Below are 14,388 nucleotides of genomic sequence, written 5' to 3'. Positions count from 1 at the left end.
ATATTTATTTTACTATTACATAGAAACAACTTATTAAAAATATATAATTTTGTTTTAGAAATATTTATGAAAATCTGTCTATTTTACGAATTTTCTATTTTAAGAAATATTTTTGTTATAAAATAAATTTTTAACAGTTTTCAAAATTCATTTGTCAGTAAAATCATTACTCTTGCCTGATTCTTAATTACATCTTTTTAATTTTAAAACTTTTTCTTTATTTTCGACTTACAAAAAAAAGGGGGGGAAGAGTCATCTTACTTCTGATAATTTTTAACATTTAAAATTTTTAACTTAAAACACAGAATGATTAAAAACCAATTTGTTACTCATGCATGAATTTAACTCCTGCTTAAGACTTGATACTTTTATTCACTAATTATCAACAAATTATGAATACTTCCAGAATTTTTAAGCAAAATTAATATCTATTTGAAAAAATTTTCATTCCATTATAAAATCTGAAAAAGTCATCAATATTGTGAAAGCACAACACACTTTTTGGCAGGATAAAAAGTTTCCCCAAAAAATTAGTCTTCATTCTTCAAAATTATAATAATTATATTTTTATAAAAATGAAAAATTAACCATCATTTCATATTTATTTTGAAATATTATACTTAATTATTTCTTAAATTTTGTATTAATAACAAGTATATTTTTTTTCATATTATCTTTATGAGAAAACAACTTTCATGCACTTCAATTGATAAAATTTTTTTTAAAAATTTTACTTTTCATTTTATTTTTTAAATATGGTCTACTAGTATAAACTATTTATTCTAAATGATTTCGAAAAGTTAACTATAATATTTTAGAAATTTCAATCAACAAAATAGTTTATTTAAAAAAATAGTATTTTATGTTAATACTTTGTAATTGAAGTTTTAATTTTTAAGACTAAAATTATCCTAGTTAAGAAAAAAAAAATGGGGGAGATAATACTATGTAGAGAATTTGAACCAAAATATTTCTATTGATGAAATAAAAACAAAGCTTCTTTTCTAGCCAGCTTAAACTTTTAACTTACTCTGATTTTTATAACCGTCTTGAACAGCCTACCCAATTTTGAATTTACGACCAATGTTTCACTCAGCAGCCTTCTAATTTTGAACCCAATCCAGAAAACAAGAGAACTCCTGGATCAAGCATTGGGACAAACTAGCATTTATGGAAGACTTTTTCATAGAACTAACCCACATTTGCGTTACACAGAGAAGATAACTTTCCACGGTTCGCCCAACTATAAGGGGATTCCAACCCCTGATCCATCTACTATTGAGGATATTTTACATCAGCATTGTTGTCGATGGAAGCCAGTTGCGGAATTCGTATCAACCTGTTACTGCTGGGTTTTGAATCCGGATCGGATCACCTCATTGGAAGGAGCCACCTGGTCTTCCTCATTAGGATTGTAGCCATTGTCTTATTTTAAGAAATGGGAGGGATTTGCCTTTGTGGATTAGTTTTTAATGGAACTAACCCGCATTTGTGTTACATGGAGAGGAAATCAACAAAGGGCAAAAGGGACTCTAACCCATGATACCACTGAGGATATTTTATGTCAGCAGAATTTGTATCAATCAGCCGTGTCTAGGATATGAACCTGAATCAGCTCATTGGAAGGCAAGTGCTCTGTCCCCTGAGCCACCATTTGATTGAAATAAATAAATTTTATAACACTACATTTGGCACAGAATAATTAAATTAAAACTTTTAAGCTGATTAATAACTTTTAACGGTCTAAATATAATTTACTTACTTATACAACTCTACAGCCCGCTGTCAGCCTTGGCCTACTGAACAATATCATTCCAAACCTTCCTATTTTTGGCTTTAACTGCCAGTTTTTCACATTCAGGGTGACAAGATCTTTGGTGCTATTGCCCAACCATCTCTTTTTTGATCTTCCTCTTGGTTAAATGGTGAAGTTTATTTTTGTTTCTTATTCTCTACTATGTATTATTTACTTCAATTGGTCCGAAAATTCTTATCGAAATTTTCTTTCGAAGATTAGTAGGTTAGATTCATCTTTATTTGAGTCCAAGTTTCACTGCCATGCATAACTATAGGTCTGATAACTGTTTTATAGATCTTTAACTTGGTTTCCTTAGTAAGAAGTTAGTTCTTGAATAAGTATTGCTATAAGTAAAAATATTTATTTTCTTTTTGTATTCTGATATATTGTTAGTATCAATGATAATTGAACCAAGGTGTGTAAAACTGGAAACTCTTTCAAACGTATATTGATCTGCCTCAAGCGCTAATGAAATAGTGGGGTAGATTTTGTTTGTGCCTTAAGTAAATTATAATTCATTCGAGTTCGTGTAAACATAATTTATTCTTGTTTTATTTCAGGCTGGGAAGGTCATAATTTATTTGAGTTCCTAAAACAAACAGAATTTAAAGAATAAAAATTACAAGTTTGTGGCGAAAACCAGAGAGGTCGTCATTGCTTAGTTTTAGCTTCAAACGAGACGAAGTTAATGAGGATGAAAAATCAGCAACCGAAATTCCTATTGAAAATTCCGATAATTTAAATTTGTGCAATAATGAAAACGAAATAGGGGATGAGAATATTCTCGAATGGGATTTAGGTTCATTTCTGAATATTGAACACATACCTGATTAAGTAACATATACTCTGTCAACGAAACCATGGCTTCTAGAGGAAAATTTTCCTTTTATAGCAGGCGCCAGAAGTTTAAGAATAATTGGATGAAAAGGTTTTCATAGTTAGTATGTACCAAAATAGGAGAACAAGAAGCACTTAGCAAATATTGCGTTCTTTTTTAAAAAAACGAATGCTAGGTAAGACGATCTTTAAAAGCTAAAATCGTTGGTTAGCTAACCTTTCATCAAATAGAAGGATAGAATTTAATGTTTCAAAAATCATGAAGCAAACAAATATCACGTAACATGTGTTCTGCATGCAGAAACATTTCAAAAAAGTTTATTGTGGAGTTGCAAAAAAATTTACCAATTAAGCCTGCTGCAGAAAAAGAGCAAATCGCAGAAAATCGGATTTTTTTTTTCAATTATTAATACCGCCATTGTACGTGGTAGTCAGGAATTAGCATTTATCTTAGACGGTGAATTTTATTAAACATATTTTCCATAATTTTTTTTTATTATTTTGTATTAATTTAGGTCAAAATAAGTGAAAAATATTATATTTAGCATTTTATCAGGGTTGCTACTCCACAGGGAATTTAAAAATCACCTGAAATAACAGGGAATTTTTATATTTTCTTTACAAACTGAGAAAATACAGGGATATTTGTTTCTTATTTTCGTCTTTTAAAAAATAGTGACCACTCAAAGCGTAATCTATGGGATATTTAAGGATGATATTTCAGTTATACTAAACTATTTCATTTACTATAGCATTATTTAAGTATGTGCAGCTGTTATTTTTTTCCTCTAAGTTTTTCTCTCAACTAAAATTAGTATATCTAGCCCAATATAGCTGATACAAGATCACAGTAATTGTCTTGTATTTCCTCTTAATATAGTGTGCATAATGTGGGAAAACACAAGGAATTTTTCCAGATTAGAGTGGCAACCCTGTTTAATAATTTATGGTTATGAAATGCAGCATAAAACATCGTTGCCTTCTTCTGCGTTAAAGGTTAAAAACCTTCCAAATACGGTTCTTTTCCAAACAATACTTTTTTTCAGATTTTCACTTATGTACAGTTATTCAGATCTAAGAGAAACAGTTATTCATCATTGAAATTTCTTTAATTTACAAAATCAATTATTGATAAATTTCTGATCATGAATAAAAAAAAAAAATTAGAACTATTTTTTTTTTAATATTTTAGTAGGAATATAATTCCGATAATCTACAAATTTTTTTGGTAACTATTAAACAGCTTTTTATATTTTTACTTGTAATTCGAGCGTCAGAAAAATATGTACATAAGGGACACCGGTGTCCCATCTACGATCTACGTCAACTGGTTAAGAGGAAGTGACAATTCAGTCAGTATCCGAGTGGATGACGAAGAACCTGAGAAAAATGGCGTCTCTCTTGCGTAGAGAATGACGTTAAGGGATGAAAACTTGAAATCTCAGTTTGAAAATGTTTTCTTAAATGTCACATATGTAAGTCCAATAATACAAAATGAATTCATTGGTACTTGCGGAGAAATCATTCAAAAGAATAGTGTTGGTGAAGTCAACACTGTGAAGTCATTCGCCACAAATGTATGCGTCAGGTATCTTGATGAAATGGAAAATATACCTGTTGTGAGAGAAGATTTCTTGGAATTCACTTCTCTGGAAAGTCTTAGATAGGAAGATTTAGCTAAAACTATCTTAGAAAGTTTCTATAGATTGGGCATGATTACCACTTTTTAATCGGTCAAGGGTGTCACAAGCTTCGTGTCTTACAAGGGCCATTCCGAATTCGTCATACAACTTTCATTCGACATATATGCCCCTTTCATCTTCATTCGCATTGCTAGTCGACGGCAGTGTTTTGAGAAATTCAATAGGAAAATTATTTTTTACTTTACTAATTTGACTCAGTTCTTTCGAATGACTTGAAGATTTATTTTACTTAAGTTCAACATATGATAAAAAAAAACTCTTACACTAAGTTTAAAATGTGTAGTCTTTTATGTTAAGCGGTGTCGAGTAAAATCTGGACCTTGTCAGTTCACCCAATACATAAGATACATTACATAACCCAACCATGGCCAAGCACCTAGCCTCATTTGCTAGAGCTATATCTTTTCACGGCATGAGTAGGAATATCGCGTAATTTTCACCCCAGTCAGACGACTTGGACATCGCTTGATCTGGTACTCCTACAAAATTTCACGTCACAGCCAACGAAAAGATTTTTAGACTCGACTAATTTATCTCTTAGTTGCGTATACATGCAGTTTGTTTTGTCAGTTGACAGGATCGAACTTATGATTTCTTGCTCTCCGTCAGTCTGGCATGACCGAGTAATAATATTCTTAATACTCCAGTCCCGCAGTGGATTGATCGTTGAGACATGGTTCCCAGCAGATCACCTAAGTCGAGCATCACTGGCTGCGGTCAGTGTGCGGGTGGGTGACCACTTGGATCAGTCTGCGTAGAGACCGAAAGTGTGCGGTATTGGTCCTCGTTAAACTGTGCTACCGTAAAGTGATCGACTTCGCGTGAGGTCGTTGGACTACCGAAGTGGTGGTACTATCCCCTCTGCAGAGGATCAGAATTGTGATGGCATGTCTTCGGATCATCCTCAGGGATGTTTCCCAGACCGTCGCCAATTGCCCATTGTGCAGCTCTAGTGAACGAACTACAACAACATCGTAATACTCGAAATCCCTGGAAGGTAGGGTACATGAAGCTTGTAGCAGCGCTGCAGAGGAACATAATATAGTTTTATTTGCGTTTTTCTGTTTATAAATCTGATTAAGTAGCGACAAGTTCCAAACATATTAAATTCAAAATTGCTTATGATCGTTGATTTTTAAATTCCATTAACTTTCTCGGTGTAGGAATGTCATTGTATTAATTTGTTACTATAAATAAATATTTTAGTAGGAAAAAAAAATTTTTTTTCATTATTTCTATACATATCCGGCGACTTAGTTGGATAAAACGAGGTACTGGCATACTTCCAAAAAATAATTTACCCTCTAATATATTTACCAGGGATGTGATTCTTCCGCGGATCCGCTGATTTCCGCTTTTTTCAGATTTTTCCATATCTTCCGCTCTTTTTTCATAAATTTCCGCGCGGAAAAAATTTTCATGCAGTAAATGATATTTTGTTGAAAATTTTTTTCTTTTGTTGAAAATCAATTCCCATTCACGCAATTTAAAAATTCAATATCACGATTTGTATTTAAGCGTTTTTAAAACCCAATATCGCGATTTGTATTTAAACGTTTTTAAAACCCAATATCGCGATTCATATTCCCGCAAGTTTAAAATCCAATGTCGCGATTCGTATTCATATATATTTTTAAATTTCAATATTGCGATTCGTTATCACGCGGTTGTAATATCAAACATCGATATTCGAATTTATACGCGATTTAAACATTACTCGTTGCGATAAGTATTCACGGACTCTAAAAAATTATGCATCGTGATTCTTATTTACGCGATTTAAAAATTCAATACCGCTATTTGTATTTTCGTGCTTTTAAAATTCAATATCGTGATTCTTATTCAAGCGATTTTAAAATCCAACATCGCGATTCTTATTTAAGCGATTTTAAAATCGAACATCGCGATTCTTATTCACCGTATTTTAAAATCGAACATCGCGATTCTTATTCACGCACTCTTAAAATCTAACATCCCGATTCTTATTCACCCTATTTTAAAATCGAACATCGCGATTCTTATTCACGCAATCTTAAAATCCAACATCGCGATTTTAAAATCCGATATCGCCTTATTCACGCGATTTTAAAATCCGGCATCGCGATTCTTTTTCACGCGATTTTAAAATCAAACATCGCGATTCTTATTCAACCGATTTTAAAATCCAACATCGCGATTCTTATTCAAGCGATTTTAAAATCCAACATCGCGATTCTTATTCACCCTATTTTAAAATCGAACATCGCGATTCTTATTCACCCTATCTTAAAATCGAACATCGCGATTCTTATTCACGCAATCTTAAAATCCAACATCGCAATTTTAAAATCCGATATCGCCTTATTCACGCGATTTTAAAATCCGGCATCGCGATTCTTATTCACGTGATTTTGAAATCTAACATCGCGATTCTTAACCTAAGGCCTCTAAAAATTGTGTGAGAAATGAACTTTCTTGTCCTATCAACACTGATGATCAAAAGTCTGCAAAACGCAGTCTACAGATCAGTCATGTTAATAAAAGACCATCGAAAAAACAAAGAACTGATGAGAAAGTCCATAAAGGTCCTTTGACCATTAAAGAAATGTTTTTTAAAATAATGTGATACATAAAATCCTGCTTATGCATAATTACTCAAAGTTATCTAAATTATTAAAAAAAAAATTTTTTTAATCAAGATTTTATTTAAGAACATAATTACCATTTATTTATATTTATTTGAATAGATAATAATGTAATCATTATCAGATTGGCTATTGAATTCATATAATTTTTTCTTTTGCACGTTTAATGCTACAGTTATAAACTTCCTCTTTTTTGTGTTTTTGTCAATCACATCCCTGATTTACACACGCACATATATATATACTAACATTAAGTTGTATATTTTTTTTATAACTAAATGACTAATTTATCATTTAAATACAAATTTAAGTAGTTTTCATACAAGTATCTATTTAGGAAAAAATGAGGACCCATTTTTGTCCAATTTTCCTCCACCCATTTTAAGAAAACTTTTCAACACCATTTAGTTACAACTACTAGTTTTTCCATTACAACGAAAAGTAATTATGAATCTTATCATTTATGAGACAAATTGAAAAGAAAATGACACATCTCACACGAAAAAGGAAACCGGATTTACTGTGAAAAAGTCATGAATTCCGGGTGAAATAATGCGCAAAAAACTCAATCTTGAGAAATCTCTAGATGACATCCTTGCGCCATCGAAATTATATGCCACTCAAAGAAAAAACAAAAATCTTTTGAAATTTCAATAACAATTATAAAAAGAAAAATAAATAGTCACCCACTCGGACACTTCAAGCTATGCGAGAATTCACGAAAAACAAATAAATAAAATTCCGTTTGATGAAAAGGGTATATTTTTACGCTTGACTTAGCCAGACCTTTTTCTCCAAAGAGATGATTAAACTGTCTTACAATTATATAGCGGAATTCTATAATAAGCTTTGTCCTATTAGATTAAAATATGCACATCGCCATTAAATAAATAAATTGGGAGTTAGCTGAGTTTTTTGAATTAAATATGATTATGGCAAGCACTTTTTTAAGTACACCCTTGTGCAAATTAATTGAAACAAACTCAATAAATTCAGAAAACTAAGAGAAAATGCTATTTTATTTAAATTTATACAAACTCAAAAATTTTTAGTACATAATATGATCTCCACGACACTTTATTAACATTTGGACACGATTCGGCATAGATTCCACTAATTTTTTACAGTCATTTATAATATTTGTGTCCTTGTACCACACATGAATTAACGCCGTGATTAGCTTCTCCATAATTGTACAGTCCATATTTAATAGGCGATTCTTGCATATGGCCCAGAGATTCTCAATTGGGTTGATATCCGGTGAGTTCCCTGGCCATTCCAATGTCTCAATTTGATTCTCAGACATGAATTTCTTGACAATTTTGGACGTATGGCAAGGAGCTAAATCCTGTTGAAAAATCCCTGTTCCATCAGGGTATCGTTTCTTCAACTCTGGAACAACTTTTTTACCCAGAATAGTAATGTACTGCTCAGAACGCATCATACCATCAATAGGCTGCAAAGGTCCAACCCCATTGTAACCAAAACAACCCCAAAACATCTTTAAAAAACACGAAAAAAAAAGTTTGTTTCAATTAATTTGCACAAAGGTGTAGGTATGTATATTATTAAGCATATGTTCAGTTACGGTTATTTAAATATTCGAATTCTGCGGCACAGGCGGAGGTTGAGTTGTGTTGTTTCCCTCTTGTTGCTGAGTTGAGTTGTTTGTCTCCTGATTTAGTTTTGGTTTCGTTTACCAGAATTGTTAACTTCCGGTGGCAACACTTGGGTAAGTTTTGGTTTCGGTTTCAAAAATTGTTAACTTCCGGTGGCAACACTGTATAATTTCTTATTTCTGCCCCCTTGCTTATTTCTACCCGCTTGAATTTCTTATTTTTAGTTTTGATTTCATTATTATTTATTAGCGTTGGCAACGCGCATTAATTTAGATTTGTTATTAAAAGATGGCAACACCCAATCTGTTTACATAATATGCAGGCGGAGCAGTTTCGATTTCCAAGCAAATTCCTACTCGTGGCTCCATCTAGTGATTAAAACAATTATCAATTTTTACACATTATAGATGTTTGATAGTGGTGGCGCCATCTAGGTTTAATAATCATAATTATGTATAATTTGCAAATAATAAATGTTTAAAAATAATATTTAATAATAAAATTATATATATATAGTTTTTTTCGACTTGGGGTTTGAACCAGCGATATTTTCGCACATTATAAATGTTTGATAATAGTGGCGCCATCTAGTATTCCAAATAATAACTTCGTTTTAAAATTGGAAGTAGGAAATGTTTGAAAATAAATAATTATTTTTAAAAATATATTTAGTTTTAAATATACATTTATTTTCATTCAGGATTTGAACCAACAACCTCCAGGACAAAATGCTTCCATAGCATACTGATTTGTTGACCATGCTAACCAGTATGCTATGAACGCATGGAATTCAAAGAAAAACTTACGATTTTAAAAATTTTAACCTCTGAGACGAGTGAAATCTTAGTTACATTATCTATTGATGATTTTCTTGGAATTAGAAGTATTTATACATATAAAAAAAATTTTTAATTTTAATATTTATATTTTTAGAACATATTAATTAAATTTTGTAGATTACTATTGTTAGAAAATCTTTTTATTTTCTTTATTTTTTAATTTCATATTTCATTAGAACACATTTATATTGTTTTATTTTAATAGTATTTTTAAATTTAATTTGAATATTATGATTACACAAACACAGCTGTCAGATACAAAGTAAAGTATATTTATTCATAAAACATTTTACATTACACACAATTATTATCATACCACAGACAACATATCATATTAAAATTCAATTAAATTTTCAATTCCTCGGAATCATTAAATAGATTCAGATCTGTTAGAGACCAATGTCCGTGTGCAAGAGTAGTAATACCATCATTGTTAACAAAACGTTTATCATCATGAAATGATAAGGCAAGTTTGTTAAGTTTTATTGAATGAAGTGTGTGACATTTGGATCGAATTAAGTTCATGCCGGTATATTTTAGTTTTCTATTGAACAAACAGTCTTTATAATCTTCGAAAGAAATTTTATTTTTTATAGCTTGCTTTTTGATTCCCTTTAATCCCTTAACTATGTTTTGCTTTGTTTTATATATGTACATTTTAGACTTTAACCCGATAAATTCGGTCATAATGTTTCCGCTGTTTTCATCCTTCATTTTTCCTACTACTTTTTTTTTAACAATTGGTAAATTATAAATATTATTTACATCATAGCCTGAAGTATCATATAAGTTTAAGTTATCTTTCATATCGTTATAAAAATCATCTGTCTTTATTTCATATATGAAGGAATCAGTATCAGTGTACAAAAGTTTTACTTTTGAGCCATAAAGTTGCTTCATATGCTCATAGTGGAAGGAATACATCAGTACTTTTGAAAGGTCTAAAATTGCCATCCCCACCTGTATTGGTTTTAAAAATTTTATTTTTGTTTTTTTTTTTAGATGAATTGCCATTAAATCAGTAGAAAATATCGTGAGGACGTAATTATCTCCAGCTAGAGAAAAAAAAACAGATCCATCTACATCTGCTGATGTTCCTAAAACGGACTGTGGAAGTTCATCTGTTAAAAACGTTCTTCTCATACTTCCAAAAGAGACTAATAGTGTTTCTTTCCCTACAACATGTGATGAAATCTTAGATAATTCTGAAAATGTAATTGCTCTTCCGAAAGAGACTAAAAGCGCTTTCAAAAAAGCGTACAAAACTTTCGAACTCATGAACGACGATAGATCCCTGGGTATAAAAGAGTTTTTACTCTTAAAAAAAGTAGAAAGTATAATAATTTTTCAAAATGAGCGTAGAATCCATAAAGCTTTGAAAGTTAGCAAATGGATACACTGTATTTATGCTAAGGAAACCGATTCTGGAAAACAAATTAAGAACGTGGAGTTTAAAACTCCAAATAATGAAGTATTTCAGGAAACGAACCTCGATATTTTATATGATAGCATGTCGGAAAAAATAGTGACGGAAAGTGAAGACTTCGAAGACGAAGACTCTGGCTGGGCACTTGACGAAATTTTAAGATTGGAAGTAAGAACGAATCGTTATTCCCCATTCCGAGGATCTTCCTCTTTCATCGAGTTGCTGAAGCAGTTTGCCGAAACCAAAGTAATCATCAATGTTATCAACAAAGATGACGCCCAATGCTTCAGGTGGGCCATTCTTTCTACTCTATACCCCTCCATTAACCATGCGAACAAAACATCCAGCTATGTTTCACACGTCTTGTTTCGAAACAATTAAGTAAGTATCAACACAAGACACATATTTGTAGAAGGTGTCTAACAGGGTTTCAACTAGATAGCAAACTCCAACTTCACAAGGAAATTTGTGATGATAGAAGTCCAGCGAGAGTAGTAATGCCATCCGCAGAAGGTAAGTTTTTGAGTTTCAGAAATTTTAATCATTGTTTGAAAATACCTTTTGTAGTATATGCCGATTTTGAATGTGTGACTATGAAATTGGATAGCTGTACCCCTGATCCTAAATCATCCTTTACGAATGCTTATCAAAAGCATGTTCCCGTAAGTTTTTGTTATTATATAACTAGTGATGGGCAATACTATCAAGATCCTGTCGTCTATAGAGGGGAGGATGCTTCTAAAATATTTATTGAGATGATTATGTGTGAAGCCCAAAAAATCGAACAGATTTATAGTAACCCAAAGCCCTTAAAACCTTTAACTGAAGTCGAACAAAGACAATTTAATAACGCACGTAATTGCACCTTTCCTCCTCTCTCTCTCTCTCTCCCTCTTTTTCTCTCTTTTGTCTTGTTTTTCTTTTATTTTTGCGTTATACGTATTTTCAGTCATCAATGGTGTCTATTTTTTATTCTAAGTTTGTCCTTACGTTAAGTCCTTACATTATACGAGACTCGTAGTAAACGTTGGTCCGAGACCATTGAAATTTTACTCGGACCGCAATAAAATAAATTTTCAGTGGTCCCTTATTAGACCAGCGATATGTGTAAAGAGATGGTTTTGACTTATTATTTTCCTTTCGGTTTCGTGTTTTTTGTAACATAGTATATTTCTTCATAATTGTGATCATTTACATTCTCTGTATTGTATTTTTTCATTTTATGAACTTTTTTTTACAAGAAAAAGTCTAAGAAAGGCACTTAAACTGACTAGTGTTGCGAACTAATATTTTTAATTTTACAGATCCTTTGAACCAGCTACTAAATTTTTTTTTAATTTCAACCCCTGCATTCCATCCCAGTTGCAAATTGCAAATGTTTGAAGTTTACCAACTTTTAACACACTTCCTGAGTTGTCGATGCTCTGAAACATCTTACTTGAGTCACATTGTAAACATTCTCACCTAAACCTGATATAAATTCAAATAACAAAATACTACGATAATTTCGTTATGAATGACCGAATTCAAAAGACAGAAAGTGTTATGTATCCGTAATTATTTATTTATACTATTTTGTTTCTTTTTTCCTGCTTTTTATACCTTCTTGTTTCTGCATTTTATTGCATATTTTCTAGCATCGGAATAGCATGGTCTTGTAAATTTTGAACTTTAAGTTTAACGCAGTAAAATTGTATCGATTCTTGTCTCCTTACATTTAAACCAACCCAGTTATAAAAGGCTAACGCTTGAAGTTTATCACCTTTTAACATACTCCACGAGTTTCCGATGTTCTGAAACATCTCACCTGACTCAAATTGTAAACATTCTCACCTAAACCTGGTGAAAATTCAAGCAACAAAATACTACATTAATTTCTTAATAAATAACAATATTCAAAAGAAAGCAGGAAGTGTTTTGAATCCGTAATTGTTTATTTATACTATTTTGTTTCGTTTTCCTGATGTTTTTTATTCCCTCTTATTTTTGCATTGTATTATATTTTCTACCATCGTGAGAACAAAGTGATGTGCATTTTTTAAGTTTGACGCAGTATAACTGTTTCGATTCTTGTCTCCTTACATTTGGAACAACCTAATTACAAACTGCTAATGCTTGAAGTTTATCACCTTTTAACATACTCCACGAGTTTCCGATGTTCTGAAACATCTCTCCTGACTCAAATTGTAAACATTCTCACCTAAACCTGATGAAAATTCAAACAACAAAATACTACGTTAATTTCGTAATGAATGACTAAATTCAAAAGGAAACAGAAAGCGTTTTGTTTCCATAATTATTTATTTATACCATTTCTTCATGACGAAACACCTCAACATGAAATGAATTTAATAAAGAAATGCCAAAGTCTGTTCCTTTCTCCCTCTATAGCAGGCCAAGGTCGGCCATTACCTTATCCACATTTCTACCGCTTTTTCTTACAGTGAGCTACTGTAATTGTAACATACTTTTTCTTAAGATCTGACACTGATTTTTAACCTCACCTACAAGGATATTATCAAAAATTATTACTTTCCATTAGAACCATATCATTGTTGTTGTTGGTTTTAAGTAAAGTGTCGAATGTACTTTACACATATAGTATATTTAATGCCTATTGTTATGAATTTGAGGGTAATGACTTTCTATTTGTAAAAATAGTTTATGATTAATAACTATTGATTTATTGGAGTCCTGATATGACATGATATCAAGGTTGTTAGGTTTACTATAATAAGAAGTGGATTGAAAATTAAAAAAAAAATGTCTATTGTTTAAATAAACAAAACTTTTTATTTAAATAAACATGGCATTTTATTTCAATAAATAATAAATTTTGTTTAAATAAATAAATTAAATAACAAATTTTTATATAAATAGCAAATTTGTTTACTTAAACAAAAAAAATTCATAATTCGATTTTATGCTGAATTTAGTGGTAATCGATTCTGTGGTTAAATTTGATTAATTTAGTTAATTTTGCAATGAAGTCAAAATTCCTGGGTAACGAAAAAAAAAGAAATTAGCATTATTTTTTTTTCTTTTTGAAATTAGTAGCACAAAATATTTTTGTTTATTTTTTTCGCATATCCATGGTTCGAAAAAAATGTTTCAAAACACGAATTTTTAATTGGTCAAAAACAACTGAAATTTTTGCACTCATTTATTTTTAGAAATTGTAACATCAAAAAATTAAGGAAAATCAATAGAAATTTGAAAATAAAAAGGCTGATTCATAATTATGCAAAATAATGTGTTATTCTTAAATAAGATATAAAAAAATAATTTTGAGCAAAATAACAATATTGCAAAAAAGAAAATTTTTTTAATTAAAATTAAAGTATATTCTTTATAATAAAAAATGTATTTACCAAAAATTGCATTATTTTATTAAACATTGCTATATATGCCCGGTGGCTGAGCGGTAGCGCTTCGCGCTGTCGTGCCACAGGTCCTTGGTTCGATCCTTGGGCCGGGCAAGGCCGACTCAGCCTTTCATCCCTTCAGTGGGTCGATAAAATGAGTACCAAGCATGCTTGGGA

The 14,388-nt window shown here is 31.1% G+C and overlaps 1 protein-coding gene across 1 annotated transcript in view; it reads left to right on the top strand.

Moving 5' to 3' along the window:
• The window catches only part of LOC107452664 (uncharacterized), a 29,941-nt gene extending 18,986 nt beyond the window's left edge, over nt 1-10,955 (top strand). The window contains exon 3 of the transcript XR_015430870.1: nt 10,423-10,955. The gene's annotated coding sequence lies outside the window, so the exon portion shown is untranslated. The remainder of the gene's footprint in view (nt 1-10,422) is intronic.
• Nucleotides 10,956-14,388: the final 3,433 nt, after the last annotated feature.

Source organism: Parasteatoda tepidariorum, chromosome 12 (genome assembly GCF_982258835.1).
Source record: "Parasteatoda tepidariorum strain Cologne lab strain chromosome 12, Ptep-v5.0, whole genome shotgun sequence".
NCBI lineage: Eukaryota > Metazoa > Arthropoda > Arachnida > Araneae > Theridiidae > Parasteatoda > Parasteatoda tepidariorum.
The sequence above is the reverse complement of the archived record's forward strand: the minus strand, read 5'-3'. Positions and strand labels throughout refer to the sequence as shown.